Raw genomic sequence first — 27673 nt, 5'->3', positions numbered from 1 at the left:
CATATAGCAACACTCTTCCTAATGCACCCCAGGACACCCCTGGCCTTCTTGGCCACCAGGGCACACTGCTGGTTCATGGACAGCTTTTGGTCCACCAGGACCCCCAGCTCCTTCTCCACAGAGCTGCTTCCCAGCAGATCAGCCCCAGCCTGTGCTGGTTCCTGCGGCTATTCCTCCCCAGTGCAGGACCCTGGATTTGCCTTTGTTCAATCTCAGACAGTTCTTCTTTGCCCATCTCTCCACCCTGCTGAGGCCCTTCTGAAGGGCTGCACAGCCCTCTGGGCTATTGGCCACTGCTCCCAGCTCTGTGCCATCAATGACCTTGCTGAGGAGGCATCTGCCTCTTTATCCAAGTCACTGAGGGAGAACTTAAACAATACTGGGCCCAGTACTGAACCCTGTGGGACACCATAGTGACAAACTCCAGCCAGGCCCAGTGCCACTGACAGCAATCCTCTGGGATCTGCCATGCAGACAGTTCTCAATCCACCTCACTCTCCCCTCATCCAGGCCACACTTCCTGAGTTTGCCTGTGAGGTTGTTGAGGGAGACAGTGTTGAAAGCCTCACTGAAGCCCAGGTAGAACAACACCCACTGCTCTCCCCTCATCTACCTGTCCAAGTAGCTGTTTCACTGTGGAAAGCAGTCAGATTGGTCACCCATGATTTCTCTTTGCTGAATCCATGCTGACTACTCCTGATCCCCTTCTTGTCGTCCATGTGGATAGAGATGGCCTCCAGAATGAGGTGCTCTGGGATTTCCAGGGATTGAGGTGAGGCTGACTGCCTGGTATTTCCTTGGGTCTTCCCTCTTGCCCTTTCTGAAGACTGGGTTGACACTTGCTTTTTTCCATTCCTTAGGCACCTCTCCTGATCTACATGACCTTTCAAAGATGACTGTGAGCAGCCCAGCTATGGTGTCTGCCAGCTCTCTCAGCATTCATGGATGCATCCTGTCAGGACTCATGGACTGGTTGATATCAGGTTTGCCTAGGGGTTCTCCAAATTAATACCCTTTGATCTAGGGAAAGTCTTCCTTCCAGCATTCCTTTACGCTGGTCTCCTGGTTCAGAGATTCCTGAGGGCTGGTCTTGTCTATTCTATGATTTTTAGTCTTACTATGCCATGATTTCAGGAAGTATGAACTGATTAATTCTGTAGAATAGAAAATTTGAGACTTAAATTTCTTGTAATAGTATTAAATTCTTTAATAAACATATGAATAAGGAATATATCTTTTTTTGATACTAAGAATCATGCTTATGAGTACTGAGAATTTAGTGTCACTAAATCGCATGCAGAATAGGGAACATGACAGTATCATCACATTAATATAGTAAGTAAAACAAAAAAGAAAAATTCCATTATTTTCAGGAATACATAAAACTAGGTATGTCAGAGAGTTAACTTGAGAGTATCTTGATAACTTTTCTATTACCTACTACTCCATTAAGACATTTTCTGTTACCTCAGATGCAGTATTTTCTTTATTACTATTATTATTATTATTATTATTATTGACAAAATTGTCTTGGTTTTGTGAATAAGACCAAAAAATGTTGCACTGGACACTAAAAAAATTCTGATAATTCTTTTTGTCATCAACACTGCATATTAGTAACCAATAGAAAAATATTAGTAATCAATAGAAAACTGGCCTTTGTTTTGGAATTATCCTTTATCATCTTGGGGGGAAGCCCTTGAGAGACTCAAGAAGGGCTCTGTCATTACTTAATGAAATTTATGAAGAAGGAATTGGATGCTGATGGAGAGCAGAACTGGAAAGAGGAAAGAAAGAAGAAGTTAGAACAGTGACTGGGATTGGATAACTGGTCTTGAGGCCAAGACTGGAGAAGGACTCCTCCATATTGCTTTTTTACCCTGTTTCCATTTACGTGTTATGGGAAAGAGAAAAGGCATCAACAATAATCTGCTTAAGAGCACAACTCTATTTAACAACCTGACCACCTGTTTAGTGAATGAATCAAAACCCCATGCAAAACAAAAATCTATCAGGTGAAACATGAGTTGCACCATCAGCAATCTTTGGCTCAGTAGGTGCAGGCCACATATCTGAAACTATAATTATCAGGTTAAATTATCCTGGAATTATCATGTTATTCTGCACAAGGAACAGCATTTTAAAGGCCTATAATATACTTTTTGTTGACAGGTTTCATGTTATTTACAGGGGCTAGAAAAATACAAATACAAAGGGCAGAAAAATATCAAGTTCCTTTTTTGTCCAGACACATACTTTTGCCTTCATTTAATCCTACTATTTCTGGTTGGAGTTTTATTCATTCCTCTATTATGCATGCCTCTAATCAGCTGTCTATCTCTTCATCTGTAGACTTTCCCTCCGCTGCTGATGCCTAAATTACAAACTGAGAAAAAACTCTTCTGCATCTCTGAGCAATGCCTTCTTCCAAAGTCTGCATATTCCTTCCAAATCTCTTTCTCTTCAACTTGCTTTCTGTTTGGCTTCTGTGATGTTTTATCATCCTTGCAGGGGGTTCTGTTTGGACCACTTACCTTTTCCTGGCTTATGCAGATAGAACCGTCTGACAATGCTGGACAGATCTCCAGCATTCAGCTTCAGACACTGGCTCTAGAAAAGCAAATGGAGATGCGTTGCTTGGCCCAAGATTTGAATATACTCTTTATTGAGATACTTACTAGGTCTGAAAAGGTAATTAGCTAGTTAGTTAGCCAGGCCTAACAGTTTTCTTTCAGTGTCCACCAAGCATATGCCAATCATGGCTGCTTCTGAAAGCTTATAAATTGCCACTGGTTGAAAAGAAAATGATAGATTCCTTCTCTAAAACCTATATGACTAAAGCTAATGGCAGACAGAAACTATGTCTTCCTAAAAAGTAAATCTGATAGTGAATATCATCCTGGATGGGTGGCAGGGATTAGAGTGCAAATTTATGCACAAGATAAAATGGTATTTAAAGACAGGAATAAAGAATGTATTTTTGTTATAATAATTTATCTTTTGGCTTACAAATAGCCTTTTAAAAAACAAGGTTGTAGTATGTGCACGTGTGTGCTTGTGGCCTTATAATGAACTCTTGCCCTTTTTTTTGCTGTGTGGTCTGGAGTGTTCATTTCCCTTTGCTTGAGTTTGTTGAGTACTGTGTAAACAAACACTCTTAAAAATTGTTCTGAGAGCTGTTACATTCTCAACTTTGCAACTGAACTTTGTCTTCTTGAGGCTGTAATATTGTTTGTGATGGGAGTCTATGCAGGAACAAAAAATAAACTCAAACCAAAACAACATAACAGCTTAACTGTAGTGACCGCAGGCAGCTGTAACCCCAGCAGAAAGGCACTCCATGCACAGAGCACCTGTGGGCAGTCTGTGCTAAGACTTCTCTTGGAACATTTAAATTACTCTGACTCAAATTCTCTCTCTTTTTCATGGAAAATTAATTTGTATAAGCTGAATGATGGTAGACATTTTGTATTTATTTAACAGGGACAAACTGGAAAGTATACCAAACAGGGAGAATATATCAGGGTGCAGCCAGGGAGAGATGGTCCCTGGGCACGCAGAGGCAGCCATGTGGAAGCAAACAGAGGCAGTGGACCAGGATGGGCAGGGCAAGGCTGGGACATCAGCTCAGAGGCTGAGCAAGGGAGGGCTGAGGGAGGCTGGTGACTAGCCCTGCTGCAGCATCACTGGGACAGGAGCTGGTGGCCCTGAGGGCTGACACAAGATCCTGGACATTGTGCAGGCTGGGGAGAGGTACAGGGGGAGGCTGGGCAGTGCTGGTAAGGTCTGCCAGTGCTGTGAGGCCCCTTAGAGAATATAGAATGGGCTTTCTTTAGTATTCTAAATAAAAATAAATGAATAATAAAGTTTTTAGGAGGGGGAAAAAAGTCCAAAGAGACAATATTTTTAAACTACCTTTCTTGTAACTACTGCATTTCAGCAATGAAACTAAGCATTTCAAAAGCCATATAGAATCAGTATTCACAGAATTATTTTACTCATTTAGAGAGTCATCTTAACCTTAAATTAGGAGTGCATAAATAGGAACATATATGAAGAGATCAGACAATACTACAATAAGCACTATGTCAAATTCAATTATGTACCAAGTTTTTAAATTATAGATTAGTCTTTCTCTACTATGGGTCACAGTTCACAATCAGTGGTATACTGCAGTTGTGGAAAATTTCTATGCAAGTGGCAGGCATACATCAAATTATACAATGGTGTCTAGAAACCTTCAGTGTATTCTTTCAAAGAGAGCCTTGAAATAAGGACTTGTGCAAGTTCTACATTTACAAATCCTTAGTCTTTATACAAAGAATGAGATACCTACTCTCTAGAAATTGACAAGTTTGTCTTAATTCTTTCTAACTATACAATCACAGAACAGCCCAGGCTGGGGGTGCCCTCTAAAGATTTCCTGGTCTTCATGGTAAAGAGAGCCTGGATTATACAGCATCCTATCCAATCATATATTGAAAAAACCCTCCAGTGGTGGAGAATTCTCCATGTCCCTGAGGAGGCTGTTCCAGTGAAAAATATAATCACTACCAAAAAAGAACCTTTCTTTTGTCAAGATGAAGCCTCCCTCAGTGCAACTTGTATCAACTGACCCTTGTTTTCTCCATGTGGCTCATGAGAAGTGAGAGCCTCTGCCCTCTTTGTAGCTGTCTTTTAAGTGACAATCACCAAAGCATACAAAATTCATCACCATTCTGTGTCATAGGGAGTATAATCACAGAAAAATGGACAGTCATGCTTAGTGATTATTAGCTTGATACACAAGCATATCTACAATAAAACTAAATTCTGTGCTGTTAAATTCCAAGACAGAATTTCTTCTCTATTTGTCATGGTGAAACAGTTTTTACTTGCTGCATACAAGAGAAAAAATATTTGATAGTAAAAAATGTCCTTAATCGAGAAGGGGTTATAAACACTCAGAAACTGATTACTAAATTATGCCCTGCACATCTTTACATTAGCCCAAGATTATTATAGCCCCACCCAGCAAAATGAGACATTTATTTCTTTTATTATTTGGGCCACACTGTCTTTCATTTTAAACTGAGGTAGGTGATTATTTTCTTTTTAGTGGTAGTGGTGAAGTCGTAGCTGGTATGGCTTGTTGATGGCTGCTTTGCACTGTTTCCCTAAAGCTTCACAGAAGACATTCATTTTATATACAGAGTCACTTGCTGAGTTCCAGCAGAAAATCTAGACTGAAAGACTTCTAGCTTATTTGTTGGGGTTTAGAAATTATCATTATTTTGATGAAATGGAATGCTAATTTAAAAAAGAAAAATATCAGAAAGGAAAATACTTAAGTGTTTGTTTAAGATCAAGCACTTTAGTTAAGTGCTTTGCTGAATTAGGTCAGGGAATAAGAAATGCAGATTAACTTGTGTCTGTCACCAAGTGCTGAGAGCCTGTGGAGCAGATTTAATGTTCTCAAATAGATACATGTCTATGCTCAAGTTCTGGCTCACTCATTACAGCAATGGACAAACATAATACACTCAAAGCAACGTGGAAGAAATAAGCTATTTGCCAGCTACATGCCAATAAAAATAATATTGGGTGTAGAACTTATCTATATGCACATGAATAAAATACAGACATCAGGGCTGAAATCTGCTGTTGTAAAATTATGTGTATCAATGCTTGGCAATGTAACTAGAAATTGTAAATGGGGGTCTTGATTGCCAGTCTAGGGTCTTGCTACAGAGAGTCATCTATTGGGAAAAGAAAATTATTTAACAGGGTTTTTTATATAGAAAATAAGCAACAGATTAGGTAGATAGAGTTCTTAAAATTCTTTGTTCTCAAATAAATTCCAAAGACAGATGTCAAAACCAGGAGAATTTGCTGTATTGGTAGCATTGTACATACAATATTAGAAATTATTGCTTAGAAATCACTTAGACTAATACATTTTTATTACTTCTGTGATACATGTTTTACAAGTAGAAAGCATGTCAGACAGATACATAGAAAATCGTTCTGGGAGCTATATTGCATATGGCATGCACAGATTCCTGTGGGATGCCTTCAATAGAGTTAATTTACTTCCATGACAATAAGTTACATTTTAAACTTCAGCAATTTCTTACTATTAAAACATGATTCTGTTGTGAGGTGTTATTACTGAAGTCTGCTGTATTCCTATCATTTTATGGTCAAATATGATGGAGGCAAAAAAAATCTTTAGAATAATCTCAAGATCTTTAATACTTTGAACTAAGAGAAAAAACAGTGAAACTTATGGCATCCAAATTCAGAGAAGAAAATGTTAAACTGTACACCAGCCATCATGATTAAAAAGAAAAACTCCAATATTTGTGTCATAAAGATTATAGTGTCTTTCATACACTTGAACTTAAGAATTATTAGGGTTCAAACCACCTCTGCTCCTGTTACCTCTAGCAGCTGCAAATGCAGTTAATATTTGACCAATCTGTTTTCATTTCCTGGTCCCAAAAAACATAGCCCAGTATTTACAGCTTACAGTTTTAAAAGATTTTTGGCATAGATCATTGATCTTTTCTTCTCAGCAGATGTCCATGCTGAGTTTTTAATTCTGCAAGAAAAATATAATTTATTAAATAATTCAGCAAATATATAAATAGATCATCATGCAAAAATCCACAAACAAACACTCCCCCCACCAGAACAACAGACGTTCTGTGGAAAATGCTGGTTCTAGCTGGTTCTAGCAAAATACTTCCATGAATACTGTAGATAATCAACTTCTGCTTTGATAATCTGAGAAACTATATTCTTTTTAATTGTTGTATCATAGCATATTCTGATTAATTTATTCAGTCTTCAGTCATCCCACACTTTCAGCTCCTTATCCCAAATTCTTTTTTGCCTTCAGATTGAACTTCCATTTCCATTATCAAGCCACTCTCAGTGTAGAATATAACCACAATCCAATGACAGGTGTCATCTAAGCAGAACTTGACTTCAGTCATGTTTTTTTGTCTGGACTATAAACATCTCTGAATGTAGAAAAACTTAAAATCCATTTTTCTTACTTCAAAGCATTATAAAGTCATAGGGTTATGAGGGATAGAATAGCTCCGTTGGAAGGGATGTACAATTACCTAGTCCAATTCTGTGATGATTTAACAGCTGAGCATAAGGGCATTGTTATTAAGGGCATTGTCCAAATGCCTCTTAAACATTGACAGGCTTGGGGTATCAGCCACCTCTCCAGGAAGCCTATTACACTGTTTGATTACCCTCTCAGTTAAGAAATTTTTCTCATATCTGGTCTGAACCTCCCCTGACAGCTTTGAGTCATTTCCATGTGTCCTTTCACTGAAAACCAGGAAGAAGGGCTCAGCAACCCCTTCTCCAAAAGCACAAGAGAATGGCTTTGAAGGTGCACAATATCCCCTTTTGGAAGCTGAAGTGATCATTAACTTAGTCTAATAACTAAAATTGCCTATGCCACCTTCCCAGGTGCCCTGGCATGAGGTATGAGGCTCTGCAGGTGGATCTGAAGAATAATAATTATGATGGTTTGTCTGGCATGGAAGTGCTGTTGAAGTTTAGTCAGCCTACACCCGGCATTAAAACTGCTTCCATGAAGACAAACAGATGGATCATTGGCACATCTTCTCCTATTGGAGAAGACTCCAATAGCAACAGAGGACCCAAAGTGTAGAGTGGGCCCACTTCATGACTTCCTTCCTCCTCTGGGGAAGAGGTTACAGATCTAAAGAGAAAGCTTCCTACCATGGTATGGCACTCCATTATTAATTTTTCAGTAAGCAGTGATGAATTTGGGAACAAGAAGCCCCACAGCAATCAAAAGAGATTTCAGGGCCTTGAGATGTTAGATTAAGAGACCAGAAGCACCAGTATGTTCTCCTCTATCCTTCCAGTTGCAGAAAACAATGGAAGAAGAAGGAAGGGCCACCAGACTGACACCTGGCTTCAAGACTGGTGTCACTGGCAGAATTTTGGTGGTTTTGATCATGGTTTGGTTTACATGACAGCAGGCTAGTTGGTGACAGCTGAGGGTACACCTCTCTCAAAGTGAGGATAAAGACATTTTCACAGGAGTTAGCTGGGCTCATTGAAAGAACTTTAAGCTATGTTTGAAAGAGAAAATGAATAAACCCCAGCACACTAGAGACCTGGGGATGGCAAGCCAGTGTTTGAGGGATGGTGTGGTAGTGAGGTCCTTCAGTCTGTTGTCTCAGTGGAGGTAGAGGATTGAGATCCATATAGAAGCAAAGACACAAGTGCTTTCAATGTGTTAGAAACCACAGATTCTTGTGACTCATGAGATTCATGAGAAGAATCACATAGAAATTATGGCTTTTGTCCCCAAAAAGATGGGGGGTGAGATCAATAGTCCTAGTGAATCTTTACCAATACATGCAGCATGGGCAATAAAGAGAAGATGGAAGCCACTGTGAAGCAAGAAAGTTATGACATAGCTGCCATCACGGAAACATGGTGGGATGACTTGCCCAGCTGGAGTTCTGCAGTGGATTACTTTAAACTCTTCAGAAAGGACAGACAAGGAAAAAGAGGTGAGGTAGCCCTGTATGGTAGGGAGTGTTTCAAATGTCTAGAGCTCGGTGATAGGGTGATGATAGGGTCAAGTGCTCATGGGTAAGGATCGGAGGGAAGGCCAACAAGACAGATATGCTGGTGGGAGTATGTTATAGACCACCCAACTAGGATGGAGAGGCAGATGAAATATTCTATAAGCAGCTGGGAAAAGCCTTACAGTCACTGACCCTTGTTCTCTTAGGGGACTCCAACATACCAGATGTCTGCTGGAAATAAAACACAGCAGAAAAAAACCAGTCCAGAAGGTTTCTGAGTTGTGTGGAATATGCCGATACTCCTGACACAATGGGTGAGGGAGCCAGCCAGGGAAGGTGCCCAGCTGGACCTGCTGCTTGTGAACAGAGAAGGATTAGTGGGAGATGTAGTGGTCAGAGGCCGTCTTGGGCACAGAGACCATGAAATGAGAGCTTTCTATTCTCAGAGCCGTAAGGAGGGCGGCCAGCAGAACTGCCAGAACTGCTGCCTTGGACTTCCAGAGGGCAGACTTTGGCCTGTTTACAGGACTGGTTGACAGAGTTCCTTGGGAGGTGGTGCCATGGGCACAAGGGAGTGCAGGAAGGCTGACTGTTCTTCAGGAAAGAAATCTTAAAGGTGCAGGAGCAGGCTGTCCCCATGTGCTGAAAGAAGGGCTGTCTGGGAAGAAGACTGGCCTGGCTGGACAGCTTTGGCTGAACGCAGGAGAAAAATGAGAGTTTATAACCTTTGGAAGAAGGGACAGGCTACTCAGGAGGACTAGAAGTATGTCATGAGGTTATGCAGGGAGAAAATTAGAAGGGTCAAAGCCCAACTAGAGCTGCCATAAAAGACAACCAAAATTTTTTTCTACAAATATATTCACTACAAAATGGGGCCCAGAAGGATCTTCACCTGCCATTGGTTGGAAGGTTTCGGGGGTCTGAGTCTTTAAGAGCAAGACCAGTTGTCCTCCAGGTACCCAGGCCCCTGGGCTTGAAGACAGGGTTGGGGAGTAGAATGAAGCCCCCATAATCAAAGGTGACCTGCTACACCACTTAGACACACAGAACATTCTGAAGCTGGATGGGATCTACTCAGGGGTACTAAGGGATGGACATCCTCACAAGCCAGTTTCCATCATTAACCAGCAGTCATGACTAAGTGGACAGGTACCAGGTGACTGGAAGTTTGGAAATGTAACACTCTCATCTACAAAAACTGCTGTAATGAGGATCCTGAAAAGGACAGGCCTGTCAGTCTGACCTCGGTGCCAGGGATGGTTATGGGGCAGATGACCCTGAGTGTCTCACATGGCATGTGCAGGACAGCCAGAGAAGATGGAAGCCACTGCCCCGGCAGCCTGGGTTTGTCAAAGGCAGGTCCTGTTTGACCAACCTCATCTCCTTCTATAACAGTGTGACCCATCTAATGGATGAGGGAAAGGCTGGATGCTGTATACATGGACTTCAGCAGAGCCTTTAACACCATCTCTCACAGCACTCTCCTGAAAAAGCTGGCAGCCCATGGCTTGGACAGGTGCATCTTTCTCTGGGTTAAAAACTGTCTGCATGGCTAGGCCCAGAGAGTGGTGGTGAATGGAGTTACATCCACCTGTGAGTTGGTCACCATTGGACACCCCAGGGCTCAGAACTGGGGCCAGTCCTGTTTAATACATTCATTGATAAGGAGATTGAGTGCACACTCAGTCAGTTTGCAGATCACACCAAGTTTGGCAGAAAAGGAAGATAGGAAGGCTCTGCACAGGGATCTGGACAGGCTGGATCTGTGGGCCAAGGACAATGATATGAGGTTCAAAAAGGCCAAATGCCAGCTCCTGCCCTTGAGTCACAATAACCTCAAGCAGCACTACAAGCTGGGAGCAGAGTGACTGGAAAACTACTTGTCAGAAAAGGACCTGGGGGTGCTGGCCAACAGCAGCTGAACAAAGCAATCCTATAATTACGATTACATAAAACAGAATTTGACCCAGTGATTTGAAAGAGCAAGGCAAGCAGTTGGAATTCCTACCTGAGTCACACACCGTGACCCTCTGATCCACTGGTAATAGCTGTACTGTTTCCCTCAGGCTCTGCTGAGCTCTTTGCTTCCATTTAGAAATCTTTAATTCCATGCGGCATTGTGGCTGCCTTTTGAAGCAAGTGGCCACTGAAAATAAAACTCTCAAAAGCCCTGACCAAGGAAGTAGGAATGGGGAGCTCCACTCAGGTTGTGTTGCAGACTAAGCACTCCTTTTCACTATGGAGAGGTAACGTTAACAGCAGAAAACCTCAATTTGTTTGTTCTGTCTAACGAGTTCCTTTGCCTTGATTTAGCAATTATGGATTCATTATTCAGTCCCTTAAGGGAACTGCTGCTCTCTGAAGGCAGAAAGGGATTGATACCCCAATCACCTGAGAAAAGACTCCTCCTTCTTCCTTTAACGCTGGCTGCAGCTGCTACCACAAGCCTCCTTTGACAATTGTCTGTGCCCAACAGAGAAACTAGCACCCAAATTTGCAGTTTGAAGCCTGGTTCTTCAAATTAAAATAGTTACATCTTGGCAGATCTTGCAGTTCTGTGTGTCAGGAGCTTTCTATTATTATTTCTAGTGCAGTCAAGCTGCTGCACTGAACACGTGTGCTGGTTCTTTTGGGACCTATGGAGGCAAAAGCATTGGATACTTCTTGGTACAATGCTTATATAATTATCCTGGTACAATCTGTGGCTATGTAAAATTTTCCATGTTCACGAGATGACGTACTGATAATTATAATGAAATATTTCACCCAAAGTTTTGCTTTGATACAATGGAATTAGGAGACATTTTGGTGTATACACAATAAATGAAACATTTAAAAATAAATTTCGTAGAAAATCAGCTTGCTGCCTTTGGGAATTGATATAAATTAGGAGAAAGGTAAAAAACCCATTTCCAGTGAAACACAGAAGCAAAGGCTTTGTGCTGGTGCTTTTCAAAATCCAGAGGGCTTTTACATGCTGGTGGCAGCACAGCTCCAATGGTCTTATGAAAACAGTCAGAGCAGTTTTAAAATACACTAAAGACTTTGTGGTGCAAGTACTGCAAACTGATTTTTAATATGCTTCACCTTTTGCTAATCTCAGAGGAGTCAGAACCTCAAAATTCCTCCTTTGTGGGCTAGCAGTGGTCTTGTGTCTTGCTCCTTGTCATACAATGGCTAGAGGAAATCTCTGCCAGGGATCTTTGCAGAGTTCTTCTTTTATGAAAAAGACAGAAAAAGAAACCTGACATTTTAAGAGCCACAAAACTGTTAAGGCTTCTTTCACAATGATCTCTCCATACCAGTGAGATTCTGTGCCTGTAAACAGTTTTCTTCAGACAGGTTTTTTCAGGTAAATCTGAAAATGTCAGTAACACACATGTTAGAAATAAATAAACACAGTTAATAATGAAGTCAGAGTTTGAAGTTCTTGCTCAGATTTATGCAGCAAAAATTGGATCTTTGGAAAAAAACTTCAGAATTTCCCCAATATTTTAATATTTAGGTGATAAGCCACTGTACTCCTTATATGCTTATGCACAACATTGGTTACAACACATAAATGCAGTAATTTATCCTTAATAGTGTATTTTATGTAGAAAGTCTTGTAATGAAACTGTCCATTTTTCTGATAAAATAAGGAAAAATGTTTATGCTTTGACAAAGATTAAATCATCCTTCAATGCTTATCTGTTTGCTGTATTAGTGAATATGGATAGGTCATTGTCTTCAAAGTTACTGTTCATGCATGAAAAATTCAACATATGAATGAGTTTACCAAGGAACTTGATGTTAAATAAGTGTTACGAGAGTATTGTGCTTGTATTGCTATGTCAGTGTCTTCTGGATGTTTCTGTTGCTACAAGGAGCATTCACTCCCTGCCTCTTATCCCATAGTAGTTTTGTGGCTATGTAGAAGACAGCCTGTAATGTACTCAATCTTTTAATTTTCATGAAAATGAAAACAACCTACACAGAAGTGATATATGTTATAATATAAAAATGTTAAAAGTAGGTAAATGTTAATTCCCTTATTTCAAAAATTGCCTACTGCACACTTAAGGCAGTAGCTAATCTCTTCTTCATTCAAAACTTTTATTATCTTCAATCAAGTCAGTCCTTTATAAGATCAGAAGGAGATCAGTGAATTAATTTGAATTTTGCTAAGTAACTGTGTTTAATGCAAAATTCCTAACTGGCCATACCTGATGTTTTCTAACTGCTTGAGGTTGCATTTTTAGATCCTATGCACCCACAAAGTGAGATAGCAAAACCAGAGGCATTGAAAAGAAAAAGCTGAAAATCACTTATTAGAGTAGTCTACACTTGGTCTTGTTGCTTGTAAGTACCATTCTACACTGCAACACCATGTTGTGGAAGCAGGTTGCACAGATTATTTCATTAGTGGCAGATTATTTCATTAGTGTAAGAAATAATTCCAGTATTACAAGCAATTTGGATAGGTGTTATGGTATATTGATCTTTAAAAAGGGGCTGCAATTCCTCATATCTGACAGAGCTGGAGGTCTTCAAAAGCAGTTCCTAGATCATTGTTACTAAACATAAATTAGACATGATCTTCTTCAGCTCTAACTAGCTGACTAGCCTTAACTGCAATAATCCCTTTCCATCTGTGCTTTGTAATGCTTTGGAACATAATTTAGTGGAGACCCAGCACCACCTTTCCTTCCAACACATTCAACTTCCATTGACTTCAGGGGAAAATGAAGGGCAACAACTTTGCTAAGAATGGAAGTTGAAACCTTTACTCATCACAGTTTTTTCTGTTCATACAATTCGACAGGCCACATTAAGACACAGCGAACTGTGGTTCTGAATGCAAGAAGAAAGCTAAGTGTTCGAAGGTAAATAATGCCTGCCTGGCTCTTTCATACCACTAGGTCAAATTCTGGTTTTGGTGTAATCATAATTATAGGATTGTTTTCAATTTATATGGGAGTGTTGGAGACAGGAATTTGTTCCACTGAGATTACTTTGTAAGCCGATGTAGCAACACATCAAGATTAGTAGAGATAGAAGAATTTGGCTCACAAGGGAAAAACCTTCAGGATTTATAGTCTGACTGAGAAAAGTAAGAATGCACAAAATGCATGATTACACTACAAAAAGGATGTTAAAATTCTTATAATTTCTGATTTTGTTTTCGTACACGCGAGGCAATAAAAATCCTATGTTAAATACAAAGTAAAATGAATGTTACTAAAAAATTAATTTGTCCTAAAGCAACATCCCCCCCTTCCCAATACTTTAGCATTTATGACTATGGTGATGGTGTATCAAACAATTATTCAGACTACCTCTCAGGTCCCAAAGTAAAATGCATTCTGTGGAAAGTTGAGTGCTGGAACTTAAGTTACAATATAATTGGCCAGCCAGTTAAAAAAGGTGTATCATGGTTTCTATTTCACAGCTGCAGCAAATTTAACTGATAGCCATACTCCTCTGTGCCCAATCTTGTAAAGTCCTGAATTTCTGCTTTTCTGGTGAGGTCAGTGGAAGTCTAGAGTTTGCTGAGCATTTTGTAATCAAAATAAGAGGAGAAAAGTAGATCTTTCCTCACTCTCAAGACCAGGGCCAACAGCCAATAACATCAAACTGATCCTACCATCATTAAATTAAGTCCAAGACACATCAATATGAAACATGGTGCCAGTGAAATTTGCTCTGCATGAGATGATTTGTGTCTGTTTCTTTAACATTAACTTTGGAGCTCTCTTGGATAAACAACAAGACAGTGTATGAAAGAAGCTTGTTTTCTGCATCCCACTGGAAAAGAATCAAAAAGAATCAACTATGTGAACTGCTGTTACAATGGTAAAAAAATTCTAAAAGTACTTTATTAACAAAATATTTATGCAATCTCTGCAAAAGAAATTACTATTATCTTAATCTTTACATCAGTTCTTATTTTAAAGCCAAAAAAGATTGTCTGCTTTAGGAGGATAACAAATTTGACAATTTTCATCTGTCTAATAGAAGTAAATTTTCCCTTTTTAGTACTCTGAAGCACCATCACAGCTGGACACATTTTCTGAGGGCTGTAAATTCTTTACTGAGGATTCTAGGGCAGTAACAGTCATTTCTTTACTTCAACTGGAATATTCCCTTCTACTGTCAGTTACAAGCTTCTTTCCACTTGTCACTCAGCCAGTCACATCTCAAGGCCAGCCAGGTTCCTTATTCACGAGCTTTGTCTCAAGTAATGTCCTTACTCAAATCCTGAATGGCCCTACTGAAACAGCCTAATGCAAATGTGCCATTTCTTATTTGATGGTCAATCCCCTTCTCCCTCACATCCCAGATTATGAACATCATCTATATTTGATACAGGGTGAAAAGAAACAAGTGTTTCCGTAGGCTTTCAGCCTGACTTTTTCCTAAGAAACTTGATTTCTTTGAGTGTCAAGCTCCCTTTGGATAACGTTTTCACGGATCAAGAGAAAAGTGGCTAAAATCTTATTCTGTTGCTCTGATAAATTCAGTATCTATGAGAGAAAACTTCAGATCATTATAAAATGTCTCAAAAATATGAAAATATTATTCTCTTGCAATTAAAAAAATATTTAACAGAGAAGATGGATGTTCACCTGAAGTCTGAGCCTACTTTTACAAAATTTTGATTCCTGAGTCATCTATTTTGTCTGTAAAGTTATTAACATGAAAAAAAGATTCCTGCTGTAACGAGCTCCACTAACAACTTTACCATTAATATTGTTATTTCCTTACAAGATAAGGTTACAGTGTCATCCGGTTTGATGCTGTATAACAGGTCCTTCTGCCCCTGTATCCATTCAGAGTCTGATACATGAACAGAAAGGCAAAACCAAACAGAAACTCAATTACTCTCCTGCAATCTGAACCCCTATCTCTGAAAATTGCTGTACCTTAAAAAGCATGGAGTCAAGAAAGTCACTAAATTCATCATATTTATAACCAGAGCAACCTGATTTTGCAGAGATGCCATGATGAATAGTCAAATAAAGAACTCATAGCACGGAAATTTAGCATAAACTCAAAGGAAAACATTCAGGTAGCCAGACATCTATATGATAATTCATATCCAGACAGGATTAGTTATGATGGTTTGCTCATTTAATGATCCCCAAAGCCTTCTTTATTTGTAGCTTCTAACAACCTTTTTAAAAACCTTTTGGGACCTTTTCCTAAATATTTCATTTTTTTCTAGGAAAAATTATGAAAAAGGCACATGATGTAAACACTACAATCAAGAGAAATATTACTTGTATAGCCCAACTGTGATGTTCTTTCACCATTTTATGCAGCTTGTATCTTTGTTTGATGAAAAACATCTTTTAAATGTACATTATTCCAGGCTGGTGCAACATAACTCCCAAACAAACAAACAAACAATAGTGGTGGAAGCAAAACATGCTAGTTGGAATTAACTTACTTAGTAGTCTACCTTCATTAATTTTTAAAAAAAAACATAGGAGTTAGTCCCTATTGTGTCATAATCATTACAGTATCTTAGTCACCCTGACCCATCTACGTAATTTAGACATGCCTTGCTAGCATTAGAACTTCCACACCAAAACATCACTCTGTAGTTATCAACAGCCAAGAGCAGGATCAAAGAGTCAAACAAATTATTCCTGGCTATTAACATTTCAGTCCATTTTGATGCAGACAAATGAAATGTTAAATGTCATAATGCTTGTAAAACTATGATCTAGCCTACTCATACTAAGGCTCTTCTCAGTCCATATTGTTAAAACTATACAGATAACAGAAATGCCTTGAAAGAAAATTCCAGTGTCAGCATATTTGAGTGGAATCCACTGTCTGAGAGAGCAATCTCTCTATTTTTTTCCTATCCCTCCTCATCAAATAGGTGGAGAAATTTCAAATAATTCCCCTATGAGCTATAAGCTTGAGAAGGGAGCAAGGAGTTCAGAAATAATCTCCCTACACAAGATGAGTCCCCTTCTAACATCAAGATTTCATGTTTCCTAAAATAAGATGTCATTCAACCTCCCCAGGCTCATTGCTTAGGTGTCTTCCGATCAGAGGCTGCTGGTCCTACTGACTGGTGCCAAAGTATATGTGATGGTTTCCCTGATAGACTCAACTGTCTGCCAGGGACTGATCTGAGGCCACTAAACTAATTTCATGTTGGAGCTCAGGTTTAAGTCATTTTTAAACAACATTAACATATTTCATGTATTTTCTCTTCAGGAGAAGAATAAAACCCAAACCCTTGAGAGGCCAAAGCAGAATAGTTTCTATAACATAAGGACATAAGGTAATCTTAAATATGATAAATGTATGATCTGCGTATGACTTGCTGTCAATTACAGAATTTATCCTGTATCAGATGAAACAAGTTTAATAAACCACTTAAGTGTTATAAGGTATGCTTTCTACCAACATGAATTATGTATCTATCTGCAGCCAAATGTATGTGTTCTATCACTCTGAATATTAAATACAAAAACTATGTTTAAATAATGTGAAGGGTCTGATTTAAAGCAACAAAAGCCAATAAATTCAAAGTTTATGCTGGCACTCTATCCTTAACTCATACAAATTGTTTCAAACAGGTATAATGGCATGAATTACACCCCTCTTACATTTATGTTTCTACTTCCATATTTGAATTTTCCGAGTTCTGTTAGTCTAAGTCTCTCCATAAGTGTCTTTAAATAAAGTTCTAAAATGTAATTTATTCATTTTGTTCCTATTTTTTAAGGCAAAAATATGCCTTTTGGAAAATTTTAAAAGGAATATTTTTTTTGTATAAGGATGGAATGGTTCCTTTGGAACTGTTTTAGTTTCTCTAATAAACAATCAGAATGCTTAAAATACTTATTAATTACTGTTAACTTTGTATTATTTGCCAAAGAGATTGTATTGGATCCTGCAGAGTTTTTCTATCTCTTGATTTACCATAGACCTGGCCAGGTATTTGGTATGGTCATTAGATAATAATTGTTATCAAATTTGTAGAGTCTTAGCAATACAGAAAATAGCAAAGTGAATATCTGCAATGTTTGTTTCAAATACTGGGTTGGGGTTTAGCTGCTTTGCTGTTTCTGTTTTTGTATATGTGATCACGTAACAGTGAATAGGAATTTATGAGCCCAAAATAAATTCTACTCAAATGGGATCCACCTAAATATGTTAGGATATTTAAGGAAAAAAACCCAAACAGTTAGAAATCACAGTAAAATGTGATTTTTATATCTATGGCAATGCTGTTAACCATGAAGCATCTCTAAGCCCTTGGTAAGAGTTTGAGAATTAAGATGGCATTCAACAGTTTGGTGTCTCAGTACTGCAAACAAATGCAAATCTCGACATATAGGCACATGCTACAGAGACTTAAAATGCCATCTTAGTTGTAAGCTCCTCCAGAGAGGAGTGTGAATTATAGTTAGGTTGGCCGCACAGAATGTATCTATTTATTAAACAAGAGAAAATTCAGTCGGACAGTACGAAAAAAATATCGGACTTGGAATTTAAGTTGTAGGTTTCGAAATTATATACCAGTATTTTGGGAAAGTCACTAAATAGTTTTCCCTCTAAAAATTCTCATCTGCAATATGGGAACACTTACTCCATTAGAGGAGTCTCAAAGTTTTGTTATTGCTGCTATAGCACAGAAAAATATTATATGTATGCAAAATATCACTACCATATACAGATTACTTATCTTTTTGTATGTATGTGAAGAGGGGTTTTTTAGGTTTTTATTATGTCCAGCTTCTCACACCTAACTTTCCCAGTGTTCTCCAGCTAGCTGAATCCCTAATGAGTACTCTGTGTGCATTTATTGAGTTAATTTGAATTAACCATTACTGTGCTAGAGTCCAAATCTCTTAATTAAAGAAACCCCCTAAAATTATTCTGGTAGTCAACCTCTTTCTAATACGTATTCAGAAAAAGGCCCTTAATATTTTTCTTTAGTGTAGTTATACATTAAATATGATTTTCAGTGTGGACATTTTTCTTCTTCACCTTAAGATGAGAGAATACAAAAGCACTAGTAAATGTGGAAATGTCTTAAAGCATGTTTTCATATTGTTAATTAAAATAAATTTTATTCTGTTGTTCTGAAGTCTTCACATTTGAAATAAGTGTAACTATATGAATTTACATTTTTAAACGTGTTTTACATATCATGAAGAAGTATAAAGGTGCATGCTTATCTAGATCTGGTTCATGAATGCTAACCCTTAAGAGCTCTATGATTCAAGGCTCTTCTGTAATGGCCACATGTGGCACACCTGTCCGAGGAAATTAAGAGTTGGAGATCACATCACAGACTTGATGTCATAGGAAATACCAAACAAAATGAATAAACTAAACAGAACAATATTCTTTATATGAAAACTACAAAATATATTTTGTACAGGAATTGGAAAAGCCTTGGACAAGCCTCTGTCTCTTGCTCTGCAGACATTTTGACTTACATGGATTCAGTGTACAAATTCTATTTCAGATTTAGTTCAGAGGGTCATCATGATAAATTGACAATCTAATTCCTATTACATTTACACTGTGGTATTTGTTGCTATATCAGATGCTTTTCATGAAAAGACTAATTATTTAGATCATTGATTAACTGTGTTTTTGAGTGCAGGTCCATAGTGCTAATGTTTCACTTTAAAAAGACTACATTATAAAATATTTTAAGTGGAAGCCCACCTGCTAGTGGCCTTTTCCACTTGGAGGGTGAGGGTATACCAATGTCTCTACATGGCTGACATAATTTCATAATTATGTACTACTACTGTATGCTTAGAAATCATGCATAAGCATGTGCCCACAGAGAAAAAGACAATAGGTTAAGGTTTAGCAGCTTTGTTTAGTTGGTTATAAGACATAGGTACATATGCATACATGATTCTATACAGTTTAGAACAATGTATGTGTATATGCCTACATGTTCATCTCTCTAAGTCAGGCAAGAAAGGAAGAATACCTAATACAGAAGTGGACAGATACTGAATGCAGAAGGTATCTGAACAAAAAAAACAACCTTCACAGTCTCATAGAAAAAGGAAGTGTAATATAGAGCAAGTAAATGATGGTCGTTATTGTGATTTAAATTAATTAGAGTAATTTAGTATCAAGAATTTGTTAATTTCATTTTTAATCTTTAAAGAAACATGAAAAGGAAGATGTTCTGTATTTGGTTTTGAATGCCACAACACTCTTCAGAATGGGATAGGATAAGATAAGTTCTTTTACTGCTGCAGCTGATTGTCAATGGAAATTTATGTTTTGGTAAACAGTGATCAGTAACAGAGGCAAAAAAAGAACAATGAGTATTTGTTCTCTGTTTTATGATACAGAAAGAAAAATATTTCAGATCTTGTTTTGTTTTCAGCTTGTTTCCAAAGACATTCTAATTCTTTTGGGTCTTTGAAACCCATGAGTTTCAGTTAAAAGAATAAAGAAATTACTACATCAATAGAACCACAACTTGACAAGTTAAACAACTGAAGGAAGGAAATATCTTCTAATCTTAAAAACACTGCCTATGCATGCCTACATTTAAACAAGTAAGGTTTGGAAGTCACATCTTTATAAAGCCTCCAGTGAGCAGCTTTTGCTCTGAAAAATTCTATGTAGAGCTATGATTACTCAACATTCCTGAAACACAGCTCACCTTATTTTACATGCATAAAGTGAAGGCTAGTAATATGAGTATTTGGGTTTTTTCTTAGATCTGATTCTCTTTGGTTTCTAAAGTAAAGAGGGCTTGTTCTTATCAAATATTTTAAAAACCTTTATCTTCTTGTTCTATTGATCAGATGACCCTGAAGCTGTGAAGTATAAATCAGAGAGAGGAGTTCTAAGAAGAACACTGTTTAAGCTGCTGAGATGCTTTATGAGGTATGGAGCACTGCTGTCGAATCCACAGCTGACATGTGGATTCTCAAATCTAGAAAGTCTTCACAATGAGGTACTGTGTGTACAAAATGTGCTGGTGAACTGAGAGTCTACCCAGATTTAGGAAAGTGCAAAAAATGTATCAACATAGCTTATGGCTAGAAGCATAGAAATCTTAAAACATAGAAAAATCATGCTGTAAGGGATTCTAGCTGAGTACTTGTAACTGACAGGGGCTAGCTGCCACTGCACTTATTGGCCTATTCTTATTTTGGTTATATGCCCTATCCCTTCTCAAGCTTCATCCAGCCTCCTTTTTTACTCTAGGCTCTTACTTCTCATCTCTAATACCTCCCAGTTCTGTTAACAGGATTAGTTTCTCCCATTCAGGTCTTTTTGCTGGTTGAGAGAAAGATTATGAAAAGAGAAACTTCCCACTGGCCTCTCAAAATGAAGGAAAAATTCCATTCTCCACAGTCCAGAGGAAAACATGAAGTTTGAGTTGAACTGACAGAATTATAGCATGGCTTGATTACCAAAAAAGATCTGTAATATTGAAGAGCTTGTTTTTTCATTTTAATTTTTTAGAATATGGTATTCCTGGTGGATATCATTAGGAAATACACTTCTGACCATTTTCATGGTCCCCACTATTTGGCTAGGAATCCTTTACCTGTATCTATCTTTTCAGTCTTGAGATAATCAAACATGGAAAAAGAACAAATGTCTATATTCAGCTTTCAGAAGAGGAAACTCTTATTCATAGACATTTGGAAATGATTGTTTCACCAGCTGAGGCCTTGTGTGGTGTAGAAAATAGTAGGTATGGATATGTAAAAGATTCTTCTTGTAGTCCAGGTAGGATTGTGTGGCTGATGGAGTTAACTGAAAGAAGGGTTAACTACCACACTGTCGCGCAGTGAACTGGACAAGAAAAACTCTTGGTTTCATTTCTGAAGGAATTACAAGTAGGTGCAGTTGGTACTGCATGTTCTTAAGCCCAGATATGAAACAGAAAAGTGAACCAAATATGTTACTGATGTCTGGGAAAGGCAGAAGGTTTGCCGGTTACTCTCTCCAATGCAGTAAGCAGATAGTTCTTTTTTTTTCCTAATCTCTCCTTGGACACTTCAATCTCCTTTCAATCAAGTGCTACTTTAGCTTAGCTGTTATAGCTTTGTGGCTTTTACTAAGGTATGTTCATCTTATTCCAGCTCCTTTTACTTGTTTGACACATAAAAATAGAGAAGAGACACAGATTCAATTCCCATGACTAAGCCAATGCACAGTAGGAACTGAAAATAGCATCCAACTAATTAAACAACAACAACAAACAGTAAAGCAGAATTTACCAGAATAAGAACTTCCTATATTACACTGAGATGCTCTCTCAAGCAATCCTTGTGTTAAAATTCTCATGAGGAATACAGACCCTGCTAATTCACTGTAAACAGAAATGCAGTCAGAAACAGTCCACTTAATAAGATTTGTCTAATGATCTGGATGCAAAAAACCCAAAAACAAACCAACAACTTCCCTTTGCTATATTCAACTACTATTGTTAACTTAAAACTTAACTGGAGCAACTGATGTGCTAACAGTATCTTTAAAACAGCAGTTGGGACATCCCCATCACCTGTTGTTTTCTTGGGGGGGTGGGGGGACAACCTGTGAATCTGTAGTTGTCCAACTTGTACAAGGGAACAGCAAAAGAGACAAAGGAATCTTTCTGTTACCTTCATAGGCTGTAGAAAATGGCACAAGTGACTTGCACTTCTGATACTTACCTGATACCTGATTGAGTACAACCATTCCAAACTGTTGTAGCAATAGTATGTATAGAGAAATACAAAACCAAGTCTACTCTGAGAATAATCTCTGTTGCGGTTTAAAGGATGTTGCAGCAGACTTTACGCTAGAGCTTCTCTACCCAGCCCGGTTCAGCGCCTCAGTGCTCCAAACCCTCTGTCCCAGGGCTGGACACTAACTCTGGTTCGTCTGCTTCCACAACCGGCGATGATAAAGGAGGCGAGGAGGGTCTATGCGTTGTGTCCATGGAAGATGTTTATTCGCATGGTGCAGCAGAGGCCAACGACCTCCCCGAGGCAGAGATGCCTCGAGGGCGAAGGCCTCACATGCACAGCCACATGTGGAGCATAGACACACGTGGAGCATAGACACACGTGGAGCATAGACAGCAAGATGGCGGAGGGTAAGGGGTTTTATAGGGAAACAGAGAGGGCAGGGACAGCACACAGGCCCAGTGACCTCTGGGTACAGGGGAGGTACAGGGGCGGAGTTAGGAGTACAGGAACCAATAGGGGAAACCCGAGGGAGTGGCCAGGGCCACGTGGGGTTAGGGTACAGGAACCAATAGGGAAAACTGGGGGCGTGGCTAGGACTGTGTGGAGTAGGGAAGGCAGGACAATAGGTGACAAGTACAGTCGTTAAGAAAGGGGTGTGGGGAACTTGCAGCTGTTATCACAATAAATCTCTGTGCTGTTTTAACATGAGTATCTGAGATATTGTATGAATACAGATTGTGTTTGAATATTTAGCTACATTATTAATTAAATTTTAAAGTAGTTTTAGTTCTATGTAAAAGTTTCTTTCTGCCTAATAAAGTGGACTTGTGAGTTAGTTCCTCTGTTATCATAATAATTAATAATAGAAGAAAGAAGAAAAAGCTGTAAATTGCTTTTATTTTTCCTTCTTAGACATCAGTGTATTAAGTTGTTTGGATAATTTATACAACTGAGTTCTCAAAAACCTGTATGATTATAAATGCTGTCATCTACATGACCAAAACAAAAATATGGATGTATAAAAGTAGACATTAAAACAAGAGAAAAATAAAAGCTGAAAAATTCCTTCCTGACCTCACCCTTAGTATTAAAATGGTTATGAAAACACTGAGACAGAAATTATGAAGTAATTTGGATACAAAAGAAGGAGTGATATTATCAGTGTTAGTTTTATTTCTGAGAAGAAATTGATCCTCACAAGAGGTTTGTGAATTTTCAGGATTCGAGCATGATTTTCCAAATGTTCTATAGCATGTAGATATGTAATAATTCAAGAAAGAATTATTATAACCCATTATGATTTTGAGGTTTTAGCACTTTATAGTTGTGGTCAGGTCTAAATACTGACCTAAAATACAACTCTAAGGAAGCATCCAATCTTTGGTTGGGATATCATTCTCATCTGGAAAGTGTCTGTCATTTGAACATTAATCATAGTCCAATTATGTTGTGACTCATGATTTACTCTAGGCAAAACCAAGAAACAATACTGAACAAGTTCCTGAAAAAAACCAAACAAAACAGCAGCTGAAACTAGAAGTGTGTAAACCTTTTTTTGGTTTTAATAGTTTTCTATGCTCTTGAATGTGTTTGTTATATAAAGTAACACAAAACCATGTATTTATTCCCACCCACCAATTTCAAGGAGGTAATAATATTGATACTCTACTACTATTGATAGAGATAAGTACAGTAGTAAAATTATTGGTATGTTATACACACCTACTTTAAAATTTGTAAGTCAAAACTGCATTTGGCTAATTATGTTTGGCCTTAAATGGTAATTTTTGAGCATTTGTGGTGTATCCCAGGCTATACCCCCCTCAACTGAACTGAATGCTTTGTCAGTTTACAGATCATTCATGTAGCTCTGTCCTTCACATTATCTTAATTATCTGTACTAAATTATCTATAGATACTAAATTCTGTTGATAAATACAGCTTATTTTAGGGACAGCATAATAAAGAAACTGTGCAAGGAGCCTTAATGTTATTATCAAACTCATGTGTTAAGAGAGTTACTTTTTCTGTGTTAATCCTTTTTGGAAATCAGAGTATTTTTGGAATCCACTAATAAACCAAAAAGAATCTATTAATAGCCAAAAGCCCATTGTTACCTTTAAACACATTGGGTAACAGTGGATCAGCTTTGGTGGTGACAGTTTTATAGATATTTATGCAACAGCAATCTAAATTTTAATTAACCTTTAGTTCAAACAATCACAGAATGGTCAGGTTGAAAGGTACTACCAAAAAGGTCATCTGGTCCAACGTGCCTGCTCCAGCAGTGCCATCTCAGAGCACATTGCACAGAATTGGATCCAAATGGTTCTTGAATATCTCCAGTGAGGGAGACTCCATAACCTCTGTGGGTAGAGCCTGGATCCATCCTCTTGCCACTGTCCCTTCAGATGTTTATAGACACTGATGAGGTTCCCTCTCAGTCATCTATTTTGAGGCTGAGCAGATCCAGCTTCCTTAGCCTTTCCTCCCAAGAGAGATGCTCCATTCCCTTAATCACCTATGTCACCCTCTGCTGGACCCACTCCAGCAGCTCCATGTCTCTCTTGTACTGAGGAGTCCAGAACTGGACACAGCACTCCAGATGTGCCTCACCAGGGCTGAGTAGAAGAGCAGGATCATCTCCCACAACATACAGCAACACTCTTCCTAATGCACCCCAGGACACCCCTGGCCTTCTTGGCCACCAGGGCACACTGCTGGCTCATGGACAGCTTTTGGTCCACCAGGACCCCCAGCTCCTTCTCCACAGAGCTGCTTCCCAGCAGATCAGCCCCAGCCTGTGCTGGTTCCTGGGGCTATTCCTCCCCAGTGCATGACCCTGCTTTTGCCCTTGTTGAATTTCAGACAGTTCTTCTCTGCCCATCTCTCCGTCCTGCTGAGGCCCTTCTGAAGGGCTGCACAGCCCTCTGGGCTATTGGCCACTGCTCCCAGCTCTGTGCCATCAATGACCTTGCTGAGGAGGCATCTGCCTCTTTATCCAAGTCACTGAGGGAGAACTTAAACAATACTGGGCCCAGTACTGAACCCTGCGGGACACCATCGTGACAAACTCCAGCCAGGCCCAATGCCACTGACAGCAATCCTCTGGGATCTGCCATGCAGACAGTTCTCAATCCACCTCACTCTCCCCTCATCCAGGCCACACTTCCTGAGTTTGCCTGTGAGGTTGTTGAGGGAGACAGTGTTGAAAGCCTCACTGAAGCCCAGGTAGAACAACACCCACTGCTCTCCCCTCATCCATCTATCCAAGTAGCTGTTTCACTGTGGAAAGCAGTCAGATTGGTCACCCATGATTTCTCTTTGCTGAATCCATGCTGACTACTCCTGATCCCCTTCTTGTCGTCCATGTGGATAGAGATGGCCTCCAGAATGAGGTGCTCTGTCACCTTTCCAGGGATTGAGGTGAGGCTGACTGCCTGGTATTTCCTTGGGTCTTCCCTCTTGCCCTTTCTGAAGACTAGGTTGACACTTGCTTTTTTCCATTCCTTAGGCACCTCTCCTGATCTACATGACCTTTCGGCTGTGGTCCAGCTATGGTGTCCACCAGCTCTCTCAGCTCTTGTGCATGCATCCTGTCAGGACTCGTGGGTGTCAGATTTTCCTAGTGTTCTCCAACCCAACCCAAACTAAGGGAAAATCTTCCTTCTAACATTTCTTTATTTCTCCTGGTTCAGAGATTCCTGAGGGCTGGTCTTGTCAGTGAAGTCCGATGCAAAGAGAGTGTTCAGTGACTCAGCTTTCTCTGTGTCCTCTGTTACCAAGGTCCCTATTCCTTTTAGTAACGGGCTCAAATTATTCTTAGCTTTACTGTCGGTAGTGATGCATTAATCGTTTAATAGCACGTTGTGTTCAAGATTTCTATTTGGAATGCCCAGTACTGCCTTTGTCTCTTTATTCTTTTTGTAGTGTTTGGAAAACTTATAAAATTATATTAACTAAATTGACATCTTACATCCACTACATTACTACGTGTCTCTTTGTTTTACACTATTGGATCACTGTCTTTCAGTTATATTGTCAGTGTACTTACTTCAGAGAAAAAATACAGTAGTGTTTCTGTGAAAAATGTAGATATCCTGATGATGCAGTGATAATGATCTTGAATAAGATCTGTTATTTTCTATATTTTTCCTTGAATAGGAATGATAATCCTGTTACATGAGAGACTGCAGAATAACCTATTTGTTTATGTTGTGCTACGCTGCCTATTAATGCTGTCTAGAGACCTTGGACCAGTTTGAAGAAGACCCTGAGAATTACACTGTGGCCTTGATGCTTAATACTTCACATTTACTGTCGATTTAATATTGGTATAAGCATTTATACATGTCATACAATCATGTTCAGACCAACTTTACAGTGTGTGTAAGGTTTGTGCTACTTGGAATGCAATGTAGTATGCGTGGGTTTGTATTTGACCACCTGGATGTACTGTGCACATACAGCACTGTAAGGACAAGTACTAAACCAAGGTCCCTCAGTAAAGTCTGGCAGTACATTCTTTAAAAATTGGACAGTGGTGAAATCATGGTGGAAGAACTGCAGTATCAAAAAGAATTGCCTGTATTACAAGATGTAAAACAACAAAAGGTGTAAAAATAGATTTACATAATAAAGAGCCTGCATTGCCACACAAAACAGTAAAATATCTGATTCAGATCCATGTTCTTCAACAGGCTTTTTCTGTTGAAAACTGTTAGAATTTTTCTTGCCAATAAGTGAAAATGTCAAGGACACTCCTTAACAATTTCTTTCAAAACATTGGGAATCCAAATAGTAGAGCTACTTTGGAATACAATCTGAATATCATGAAATAAAGCTTTGTCCCCCTTCCCATTCCCCAACAAAGTCCCAAACCAACAACCAAAAAAACCAAAAGAAAAATTTGTAATTGATCTCCTTTGGTCTCTTTCCTGTTCTCTTTTGATCAGGTTGACTATCTCACACTGGCAGTCTCTGGTTCCTTTCTGTAAGTCTTTAAATTTATATGAGAAATGCATGGAAGTTTTAATTTTATTCTTATTGAGCCAACATTACTGAATATGCTAAGACAAGCCCTGTTAACCTCATTAATATAACATCCAGGCTTGTTGTAACGTGTGTCCTTCCTGTCCCTGACCCCGCCCCCCTAACCCCTTCTGACTGGATGTGAGTCAGGACCGCCTCCCATCCCTAGAGATAAAAACCCCAGCCACATCCGGAACGGGCCTCTTTGGTTCTGGACTCGTATGGAACCTGTACCCTCCCTCGCCTTCCCTTCCCCCTCCTCAGTCTCCCCACTCCTCCCCTGTTTTCCACAATAAAACCACCATGAAGACCAGGAACCGAACAGCTGCCTTTCTAAACCTGCAACGCTTCTACAAGGACCGCGTCTGACCAGCCCCACAGCTC

At 39.0% G+C, this 27673-nt stretch overlaps 2 long non-coding RNA genes across 3 annotated transcripts; one reads left to right on the top strand and one right to left on the bottom strand.

Moving 5' to 3' along the window:
• Positions 1-104: 104 nt before the first annotated feature.
• Positions 105-10713, bottom strand: LOC146424782 (uncharacterized). Of its 2 annotated transcripts, none has more exons than XR_014846736.1 (4): positions 10582-10713; positions 2535-6583; positions 1658-1777; positions 105-1154 (listed from the first exon to the last, which is right to left on the bottom strand). It is a non-coding gene; the product is annotated as an uncharacterized LOC146424782 (long non-coding RNA). The 2 variants fall into 2 exon arrangements; XR_014846737.1 differs by having other exon boundaries at positions 1658-2610; positions 6424-6583.
• A 318-nt stretch (positions 10714-11031) lies between these two features.
• On the top strand, positions 11032-27321 carry LOC146424781 (uncharacterized). The gene is made up of 4 exons (XR_014846738.1): positions 11032-11132; positions 16791-16857; positions 20375-20456; positions 26423-27321. It is a non-coding gene; the product is annotated as an uncharacterized LOC146424781 (long non-coding RNA).
• The last annotated feature ends 352 nt before the right edge of the window (positions 27322-27673 follow it).

This window comes from Lichenostomus cassidix, chromosome Z, assembly GCF_008360975.1.
Source record: "Lichenostomus cassidix isolate B80296 chromosome Z, HeHo_3.0, whole genome shotgun sequence".
Taxonomy (NCBI): Eukaryota; Metazoa; Chordata; class Aves; order Passeriformes; family Meliphagidae; genus Lichenostomus; species Lichenostomus cassidix.
Note: the sequence above shows the minus strand (reverse complement) of the source record. Positions and strands in the feature narration are given on the sequence as shown.